This window comes from Arachis duranensis, chromosome 10 (assembly GCF_000817695.3).
Source record: "Arachis duranensis cultivar V14167 chromosome 10, aradu.V14167.gnm2.J7QH, whole genome shotgun sequence".
NCBI lineage: Eukaryota > Viridiplantae > Streptophyta > Magnoliopsida > Fabales > Fabaceae > Arachis > Arachis duranensis.
This window is the reverse complement of record NC_029781.3, coordinates 83482979-83494351: the sequence shown is the minus strand read 5'-3', so window position 1 is coordinate 83494351 and position 11373 is coordinate 83482979. Positions and strand designations below refer to the sequence as shown.

At 35.5% G+C, this 11373-nt stretch overlaps 3 pseudogenes; 1 reads left to right on the top strand and 2 right to left on the bottom strand.

Annotated features, from left to right (window-relative positions):
- Positions 1-410: 410 nt before the first annotated feature.
- LOC107470519 (transcription initiation factor TFIID subunit 4b-like) lies at positions 411-3549 on the bottom strand (annotated as a pseudogene).
- A 194-nt stretch (positions 3550-3743) lies between these two features.
- On the top strand, positions 3744-4950 carry LOC110276926 (long chain base biosynthesis protein 1-like; annotated as a pseudogene).
- A 1327-nt stretch (positions 4951-6277) lies between these two features.
- Positions 6278-9597, bottom strand: LOC107470520 (probable ribosome biogenesis protein RLP24; annotated as a pseudogene).
- Positions 9598-11373: the final 1776 nt, after the last annotated feature.

The window sequence follows — 11373 nt, the reverse complement described above, 5'->3', positions numbered from 1 at the left end:
AGGCCGAGCGTATCTGCTCACATTCCAAGCTTGGTTGACGTGACGCCAGCCTCAGAAATTTGCGTGCCGAGTACTCCGGACGACCGAGGATATGGGTGACGTATCACTACCCTTATTATCACTTCATTTTATTTAATTAACAATTCCCACAAAGTTTCCTAAGTATTATATATATATTCTAGCAAACACATGTTATCGAAAAGGTATAATATAAATTTCATCATCATGGACCATTTGTTGTTTTAACTTTATATACCTATGGATGCTAACTTATATATAAATGGGTCACAGTTAGAAGTTAGAAGAACAGGGAAGGAACCATAATAAAATTGAGTGCTGGAGAAGGAAGTAGTTGCTTTTGGAAGTGGTCCTATAATATAAGGTTGAGTGCACTTATAATTACATCGGGGTTAAAAGTCAAAGATATTAGGCATGCATGTGTTGCTGTCCATGCTCTTTTTTCTGATAGCCCCTGTTTGAAAAGCCAATAGAGCAAAAACATAATTATTTAAAAATAATGCAGGACAAACAATCAAACAGTAATAATGTTTGCTACAACAATTTCAACCACAAAATTAATGGACTATCAAACAAGTTTAGTTATCACATTCCATGCAAGATAATATAATTCCATTAGAGTTCAATCTAACAACAAAGTTGCATTTTCATCCACAACTTAAATATATAGTTTTATGGATGTCAGTTTAGTGAACACTGAATACTATAGATATAAAGTTTACATCATATCTTGCGGTTGAATTATTTGACAACTGAAGTGACCGAAAAAAACAGCTTAAAAAAAGCTTACCTGAAGTTACAAAATTAGTATAATTATTTTTATCCCCTTCGTGATTATCCTTGGTACTTTTTCCAGATGCTGAAGATTTGCGACTTACATCTTTAGCTGGTTGAGAACCAGATGATGTGTCCGGCCATAAGTTGCCACTTTGAGAGCATGTCATCTCCCCCAACAGTAGCACGAGCAGCAATATTTACTGCATTTGTCCTCATCTTGTCATCCTCTTCCTTGTTCACCTGCAGCTTACTAAATATTAATGAAAAGATTTTCCATGTAGACAATGGAGAAATATAAGAATGGGATAAAAAAACCTTTAATGATTTATTACAACCCTCGTCCATGTCCTTGTCACCATCAGCTCCAGCATTACCATCAACCTCCACGCATTCTTTCCTCCACACACTAGAAACTCAGTTTGAATAAGTTTATATGCAAACCTACTGTTATGAAAATTGAAATATTGGTAGAATCTCACCAGTGACAAGCATCTCTCCACATAATTGCTCACACCCTTCAAACCATACTTAAACACTGACAATAATAACACAAAACAACTGTCTGTAAGACCTGGTGTGGCTAGTTTGTATTCAGATAAGCTCAAAAGAAAAAATTAAAATATATGGAGATAACATATGAAAAGGACACTTACTAATCTCAAACAATTTTTTTTGGAGTGGAGTTTTCTGCAAAATCAGCCTTTCCTCTTCTTCTTGCACAGCTCTTCGAGTTGCTTCTGAAACCCGACTGTCCTCCTTGTGACCTGAAAATAACTGCTCTTCCTCTTCCTGTAAAAGATGCAAAAACTGGCCTTAGATTTTGAAATGAGAGTAGACATCCCTTATTATTGAGCTATCAAGCTTAGTTCAACATAACAGAGAAGTTTACCCTCAAATCGACTCCACTAACAACAGTGACATCATTAAGCAGGTCAATGCTTTGTTCAACGGATCCCCCAGAGATCTTTTTTGCTTCTTACTAGAGGATATGAGCAAAAGATGCATGCATTAAAATGAGTTAGATCTTAGAAAAGAAAGAACAATTCTAAGAGTGAAGCATGTTGCAGCCAAATAAGACAGATCACCTTAGAGGAGCAGGAGGTGAGGAACCAAGTGCTTCAAGTTTCTTCTGGCCAACAGAAGGCTTTTTCACAGGTGCCCTCACAGTATTTCCAGAAGTGTTTGATGGCACATGGGTGCTTAACTGATCAAACACAGAATAGAGTGGGGGCAAAGAGTCAGAGTTATGCATGAAGTTTGAATATATCATTAAATAGTGGGTGAGCACAAAATGATAATTTGCATTTTTCTGAAAAAGTGAAATTGGAAAAACAAATTTGAAGTTCATATTATGCCCCAATAGCAGATTGTTTCAAAAAATTAAAGGTAAAAAGTGCAGGACATGAAAGGTAAAATAAGCATGCTTTTCATTATATGCTTGTTATTCTTCACTGCAACTTAAATACATAAATAGCATGAGAGGCATCTCAATAAATGCATAGGGTAAAATAATCAAAATGTTTCAAAGCACTACTCCTAGTATGGAATTAATGAAAATAACCAAGTTTGTAGCATACTAATCCAAACTAAAAGCATTGTGGTCTATGCCACCAAAAATAACAAAAAACCCTCAATAAACTACCAAGAATAAAAAAAATAAAAGAGGAAAGAGACATAAAAACAAATGCTTGTTTCTTAAAACTGAATTACAACAAGTTATAAGGACAGAAAATAAATCATAAGTTATAGACAAGTTAACTCTTGAATATGCATCTATAAAAGAACAAATATTTTGTATATATACATCTAATGTAAACATCGGTACTGTACGACAGGTGCATACCATGTATCAAAACAATCACATTTGAAAAATATTTGATCCACAATACTTTAGCCACTATATTAGACGAAATCAAGTACATCACTTGCAAACTTACTGAGACAATAGGATCTAGTTGGGTCATTCTAGAAAGGGAAGCAGAATTGAGTGATGTCAAGCCAGTAGATGTTGTAGGTGCCATTCTTGTGGATACTGGAAGGCCCCTTGAGAACTCATCCTTTACAGTTTCTTAATTGGCAGTTGCCTGTTCGATTTGTGCAGAATTATCTAAAGGCACACAGTCCATGAATTTTAGAAATATTCTGCCTATGTTGCTGTTCAGTGGGAATTTCGCTAGGTTCCTTTTTGACATAAGAACCAGATGACAAGAAGCCTGAATTTTGATCTTTGTTTGATGGTGGTTGCCATGCATTTGAAGTTTGCTGGGATGCCGGATTGTTTAATAGAGCAACAGAGCCACCTGGCAGCCTCTTGGGATCATTCAGAGAATTTTGCTGTTCAAGTTTTGGCATACCAATGAAGCCTTGTGTTGCCCCACCTAAGTGATTGGGACCAGTGATTTGATGTGGAATTTGACTCATATGTGACTCATGTGGTGGTGGTCTGATAGATGAAGCAGACTACTAGCTGGCACTAAAAAAGGCCTATAATTACCACCACCACTGCGGCTGCGACTGCTTATTAAGCCTGTATACATGAACAGATGATCTTTCTGCTTCTTGACTAACAGTGATGGAATTGGAAGATGACAACTGGCTCGGTTGCAAACCCTGAGTTTCCATTGTAGCATCCAATTCCTGAGATTTTCTAGCATTGTTCTCCATAGTTTGGACAGCTGAAGAAGTCATAAAAGATTGGTCTGCAGCTGCATTCATACTTATCTGATGAAGCTGAGCTAAAGCATGGGGATCATTTAATTATCTTGCACCTAAGCCAACAGTGGGCATCCGAATAGGTTGATGCTGCCCCACAGGTCCTTGGTTGGGTCTCGTCTATAATAGTAGAAAAGAACAATGAATCTTAACATGATGGTGACGGCTTAAACTGCTTGGTGACGGCTTATGATGCATTTTATATATTTAACAAAAAGATCTCTTGCGAGTGTTGCATGCCTCCTTTATGTGGTTTTCTCCTTAAAGATATTGTAACGGCTGATATGGGTCATGCATTGGCTGCAGAGGGAGGATTCTGTACTGGAAGTACAAGAGTTATAGATCCCCAAGTATGGCATTTCATATGTGATTATCCACTGCAAGTTATGTGTTGGATTTATAGATTTACTAAGGAAAGAAAAATAAGAATTTGTTGATGTAGAAATCAAGAATTTATTTTTTCTTCATAATTTTTTCGTTCACCACATTTTATATCTTTCTTTTTTCTTCAATACAATAGTGAACCGAAACAGTTGCATTTTCTTCTTGATGCTGGAAATAATTCTTATACATTTTCTAAATACTATGACTTGCATGTTTGCAATCTTGCCAGTGATTGAGTAAGAGCGATTGAGTAGCTCTGGCTATGTCTTTTCTGCTTCTTTGCCTCCATATATTGCAAGTGCTGCAATTACAGCTATTAACATTCTGGAGGAAAATCCCGAGCTGTTATCAAAGCTTAAGAACAACATATCTGTGCTATGAAAAGGTGAGCTTTGGTCTCATTGCTAATTTCTTGAATTGTAATGTTAGTGTCTACAGTTTAATTGCTTTTATTTCTCGCCCAATCAATCAAGGATTGCATTTAATTGTTTGGTTAAGCACTCTGATTTTGAGATACATCGGATACTGCAGAATTGTCAAAAGTACCAGGTTTGAAAATTACAAGTAATAAGGAGTCACCAATTGTTTATTTGAGATTAGAGAAGTCAACAGGTTCGCAGAAAGATGACTAATGTCTACTTGAAAAAATTGCTCAGCGGGTAAGTATTTTTTTTCCTTGACAATTGTTTGTTCCTTGTTGTTGTGACGGAATGACTTACAATATATATTTTACCAAAGTTAACTTAGTGCATGACGTCCCAAGATAATAGAATGGCATAGATCTCTCGGTACATAATGCATTAAGTTTATGTTGTTGCATCATAGTATTGTGCTTGTTTTTGTTTGTGCTTATGAATGTTTTTGTATTCGTAGGTTTTGGAGGAAGATTCTGTATTTGTGGTGGTCTCTCACAGATCATCATTGGACAAGTGCCGTTTACCTGTGGGAATAAGATTGTTTGTTTCTGCAGGGCATTCAGAATACGATCTTCGGAGGGCATCTGAATCATTGAAAAGGGTTTCAGCACAAGTCCTAGGTGGTCATAATTGAAAGCTATACATATATGATTTGGATCCTCTAAAGTTTGAATTTCACTTTAGAGGGTAAAGTGTGATATTTCTATCCTTGAATAATTTCTCTTTCATATTTATTCTTGGTCCCACATATGAAATAAATGGTGAGAGATCACACTTTACTCTCTAAAATGAAATTCAAACTTTAGAGGATCCAAATCCATACATACACACACACACACCTATCTTCTTCTGCTTGTTTTGTATGTACCATAACTGTACCAAAATTTCAATTTTTTTCCATGTTTAGTTAATCAATTTTGAAATCCAGGGCAGATAAAGAAAGTTGTGTAGTTGATAATTCTTGTAACATTTGATGCTAGTTTTGTGTGTTGGTTGCTTACTGAGTTTTACATGTAGAATAGAATAAGGGTTTTGTTTATTTTTATTTATTTTCTAGTGGGTTGGTGAAGATGCCTATTAACTACAATTCCTTAATTGTATCTTATTTGATTTTTTGCGCGCTCTCAAGTGTATTGCTTTGCATGCTAGATGCCACCAAGAACCAATATTACGCTTTACATTATTCATCACGTGGCTGTTAAATTTGAGGTTAGGGTTTCTAATTAGTTTAAAATGTTTTGTTTTTATACTCGAAGAATTTATAACTATCTAAATTTAGCTTGATAGTCTATGTAAGTGTGTAGTGTTTGATGGAGTGTATGTAAATAACCCAAAAAAAGGTTACAATTCAATATGGAAAGTCCGAAAAATATGGTTGTGTAATAAATGGAAGTCAAATGCTAGCTTTTTTAATTAAAAAAAGTCCTCTAATTTTGCATGTATTACCGGATAAAATCGGATTGGTTTTACAGTTTTAGTCCAAATCCAACCCTAAATTTTTTACCGGACCAATTTTCTAGACTATGACCCTAAACCCACAGAAATTTTATCTTTTTTAGGTCATAATAAGATCGGGTTAATACCTGGTCTAAATCATACCTACATAATATCAAGCCAAGACCATAAACTACATAAACAATTAAACATTGTTGAACACACAAAGCAAGAAGTAAGCAGTACAAATTCTTTGCATACAGATATGCTCCACATATAAGGAGAATTCATGTTAGGCAACATATTAAGTTGTTTCTTCTTGACAGTCTCAGAGAATCATCATCCAAAGACTCCAAATGTGTCACCAACATATCCTCCATGCTCAAAACTGTTGTTTCAAAATTCATACCATTTACATTACTGATTGACAACAAATTAATCAACTTACAATTTTGGCCTTACAACCTCTATTAATCCAAATCCAGCCACAAACATCAAACAAATGAAACACACACACACAGAGCGCAGTATTGACATTACTCCTCCATCGCATCGTTGTCCTCTGATTGCCATTGGAAACAGAGATTTTAATCTTTTGTGGTAGGAGTGTTCATAAAAAAACTAAAATGTGGTTAACCGGTTAAAAAACCATAACCATATTTTGGTTAACCAGTTTAATTAAACAATTTTAAAAATCATATCCATATTTTTTAAAATTGGTTAACCAAAACCAAATTTAAAAAACCTAACCGATTAACCAAAACCAAAATCAAATTAAAATCAAAACCTAATTTCAAAACCAAATTACATACTCTCGCTCTCTCTCTCCCTCCTTTCTCTTCTTCTCTCTCTCTCTCTCTCTCCCCTCTTTCTCTCCTCCTATCTCTCTTTTTTCCTTCTCTCCCTCATCTCTCTCTCTCTCTCTCATTTTCCTCTTTCTCCTCTCTTTTTATCTCTCCCCCTCTTTTCTCTCTTTCTCTCTATTCTCTCTCCCCTTCTCTCTCTTATTTTTCTCCTATTTTTCTCCCCTCTCCCTCTCTCTCCCTCTTCTTTCCCCCCTCTCTCCCTTCTTTCTCACTCATTTTTCTTTTTATCTCCTCTCCCCTTCTCTCTCTCTCTCTCTCCCTCTCTCTCTCTCTCTCTCCTTACCTTCCATCATCTCTTCCTCATCTCTCTCTCTTTCTCTCTCTTTTCCCCTATCTCTCTCCCCTATTTCTCTCTTTCGCTTTCTTCTTCTCTCTCTCTCTCTTTCTCTCTCTACCTTGTCTTTCTTTCTCTATCCTTCTCTCCCTCTCTCTCTTTCTCCTTCTCTCTACTCTCTCACTAACTCTCTCTTTCACTCTCTCTCTCTCCTTGCCCTCTTTCTCCCCCCTTCACTCCCTTCCTCTCTCTCCTCCCCTTCCTCTCTCTAATCATCTCTCCCCTTTTTCTATCTCTCCTCCTCTCTCTCTCTCCCCTCCTATCTCTCTCTCCTCTCCTTCTCTCTCTCATTTCTCCTCTCTTTTCCCTTTTCTCTATCTTTCTCCCTCTCTCCTTTCCCTCCCCTCTCTTTCTCTCTCTTTTTTTATTTTCTCTCTTTCTCTCTCTCGTTCCTCTCTCTTTCCTTTTCTTCTTTCTCTTTCTCCTCTTTCTTTTCTTATTCTCTCTTTTTTCTTTCTCTCTCAACCTTCTCTCAATCTCTATCCCTCTTCCATCTCTTTTCTCCTCTTCTCTCTAAAGCAAGAGAGAAGAGAGAGGAAAAGAAGATAGAGGAGGAGAAAGAAAAAAGAGAGATAATAAGAGAGAAGAATGATAGTAGAGAGAGAAGAAGAGAGTGAAAGAGGACAAAGAGAGAGAGAGAGAGGAAAGAGAAAGAGAGCATGGGGAGAGAGAAAGAAAGGGGAGGGGGAGAAAGAGGGGAAGGGGAGAGAGAGATAGATAGAGAGGAGGGGGAGAGAGAAAAAAGAAAGAGAGGAAGAGAGAGAAAAATGGGAGAGAGAGAGAGAGAGAGAGAAAAAGAGAAAGAGAGAGAGAATGAAGACAAGAGGAGAGAGAGAATAGGGGGAGAGAGAGAAATAGGAGAGAGAGAGAGGGGGAGAAAGAGGGGAAGGGGAGAAAGAGAGAGAGAAAGAAAAGAGAAGAGGAGATGAAGAGAAAAGGAGAGAGATAGAAAGAAGGAGATAAGAAAAAGTTACTCATATCATTTAGAAAAAAAATTATTTATATTAGAAAAAATTATTTATAGAAAATACTGAAAAGAAATAAGAAAGAAAAAGGAACGAAAGCAATGGAAGGGTTTTTATTATTTACAAATGTTACGAACGAAAGCAATGGAAGGGATTTTATTATTTACAAATGTTACTTGTATTATTTAAAAAAAAAAAAGTTTTTAGATTAAAAAAATTCAATTAAAAAAAAAGGTTTATAAATTTGGATTTTTGTATGTAAAAATATTAATTTTTGTGTAAAAATTTATTTTTACATGTAAAAACTAATTTTATAGTATAAAAACTAATTTTTTAGTATAAAAACCGATTTTCTGGTGTAAAAACGAGTTATTTTTTAAAAATTGGTTTTTACTTTAATAACCGGTTTTAAATTTCACTAACCGGTTAATAACCGATTTCATCATGTAAAACTAATTTAATTAATTAACCAATACTATATTTTTAGTTAACCAAAAAATTGATTTGATTTTTGGATTAACCAAACCATGAACACCCTATTTTGTGATAATGTAAGAGATGGGTCCTTCTGAAGGGCCAAAGGAGCTTTGACCATACTGATGCCCTGCTCCAACTCCTTTACTGCCTCCTCCTGTATCTTTTCTTTCTTGCCCTTCATTCTATTAAAAACTTGACAAAATGTCAGCAAATAACAAAATGGGAGGGCATTGTAAGGCTTCCTCATACATATAAAAGTGGAACTGATGAATCACCTATTCTTATGGTGCCTCTCCTCCCTGATGACCCTGATCTTTTCAATCTTTGGAATGGCCTTGAGGATGTTTTCCGCAAGATTCCTGTCATATCTCTCTAGCCTATTTGGCTTTCTCTCAAACTCAAAGGTTGAATCCTAAAGCAATATATGATAGTCATGAGGCTTTTTCAAACCATAATTATGAAGGACACAGACACATAGGCCAAAAGAAAGGAAATATAAAGTTTCATTTACCTGAGTCATATCCTTTCCATGCACCCGCCTATACGCCTTGGTCCATTTTACTTTCCGAGGATTCCTCTTCATTTTGAAGTTCTTGTGGCATTTAGATCTACAAATCGAAAAATTTGCAAGAGAAGTTTGTCATAAATCTGGCACCATATAGGGCATGTAAAGCGGGGCTATAAGCCTATAACCAACCATACATAACTCTTGAGCATTTCATGAGTTTTGAATATAGATGTACTTAGCCCACCAGTTACTTTATGAAAATGAATTAACAATACTCAATGGAGTTCACAGGTGATCGAAGAACGAATTCAAATATCATAACAAGTACTTGTAAATCTAAGCTAAGATGGAATTATGAAGCTTATAAAACATAGTTAATAAAGGCCTTACTTTCATATCAAGCATTTGCCATCAACTTATACAACAAGATCAATACATAGATATCCACATAATACTAGTTCTCCAGTAGCATCTATACATATGGAGCAATATGCAGATAACTAGAAATTGAAAGTTCACTTAATAATTTTCAGATGTTATATGATTAGTTCATTACCGATAAGATAAATGAGAGATCCATAGGGAAGAACAGAGGTTCACCTTTGCATCATTACGAACAAACTGGATTCCATGTCCAGGGTACACGGTTGAAGAACAAAACCAGCACTTTTCTAATCTCATTGTGCCTCTTAAACTAAAAGCAACACTTCCTAAAAAGGCAAAAACAGCATAAAAATTAAGGATCACAAATCATCAGTATCAACTATAATACTGCTCTAGAATTTCAGTAAGACCAAAAAACAATTCAATTTTTTTTTTGAATTTTGAATTTTAGTTGAGAAGATAAAAAGTGACCTTTCACAAGAGATTATATTTTACTTTTTTAAATAAAAATTTAAAATTTTAAAAATTCAAATTTAATTCAAAAAATATATCCAAAATTTAAAATAATAATTATTAGAAATATAACCAGCCCATTTATACATATTTAAAATTAATTTCAATAAACATAATCTTATTTTAAAAACTCTTTTTTAAATTTTTTTATTAAAAAATACAAAGATTTTTTTTAAATTTTACCAAACTAAACCACCAGATAAGCCAAGAGTCACTGTTATATTCAAATATAATTGATAAATATTTTTTTAAAAAAAATTAATGTTCTGAAAATCGGTTTGGATTGGCCGATCGAATTGGTTGAACGGTAAACCGCTACAAAATATGAATCGGACAAATGTTAAAACCGTCGATTTCAAAAATCGCAATTAAATCGTCAAATTAGTCGGAAATCGGTCGGTCAAATCGAACCGTGACACGGTCATTTTTTTTAATAAGGAACCAAACGTGTCGTTTTCAGGCTGCTGCACCCTAACTCACTCACTGCCCCTAACCAAACTCCATCGTCCCGTCCAGAATCCAGATCCAGAACGCCTCTCTCACACTCGGTCCAGGGCTCTTCTCATCGAGCTCCTGGTCGTCCCTCACCTCCATCCAGCCACCGCCTGCTCTCTCACTTTCCCTCCATCGCGCAGCAGCCATCGCAACTTTCCTTCCCTTCCATCGCGCAGCCACCGGTTTTTATGAGACGGCATCATTTTTGCGTTTTGTTTAAAAAAGAAGAGCCAGGTTCTCGTCCTGAGTGACCTGAAGCCCTTTACCCCCTCTCAAGCCCCATTCTTGATTCCTCATTCTCATACATACTCTCAATATTTCTCCCCAAAACACAACCCTAGCCTCCATCGCACCGCCGTTGGTCGCACTATTGCCGCCTGGTTCATCGTGGCCATTGAATGGCTCTGCTCACTACTACTATGCTGTGTTTACTGCTATGCTATGTTGTACTCTGGTTTGTGTCTTCTTGGCTGATGTGCTGTATTTTTTTGCTCTCTGTTGTTCACTGCTGAGCATTTTTGTGTTTAATTAAGTCAATTAAAACTATGCTTTAGGCTTAATTGTGCTTAGATTGTTAAGTTAGTTAATTCAACATATGTTCTGTTGTGCTGTTGTTGTGCTGATGTTTTGTGTTTTGTGATTTCTTTGCACAGTGATGTGCTGCTGGAAATTGAATTGTTGTTATTTTGTGTGTTTGTGTTTATTTTACTGTTTTGTGATGTAATTATGTTTAGATGGTGATTGTCTTCATGATTGTTTATTTCAGTTATGTAGAATTTTGTGATTTCTTTGCATAGTGATGTGTTGCTAGAGATTGAATTGCTTCTGTTTTGTGTTTGTGTTTACTGTTTTGAGACTTAATTATACCTAGATCAGGGACGGACTTAGAGGGGGCAAGTAGTGGCCTTGACCCCCCCAAAATTTTAAGAAATTATATTTATATATGAGATATATGTTTAAAAAATAAAAAAATATTATGTAATTTAATAATTTTATATGTATTATTTTTTACTATGTGATGAATTTATGTCTTAATTATTTAATTCACCAATATTTTTTACTTAACTAATTTAATATCATACATTCATAT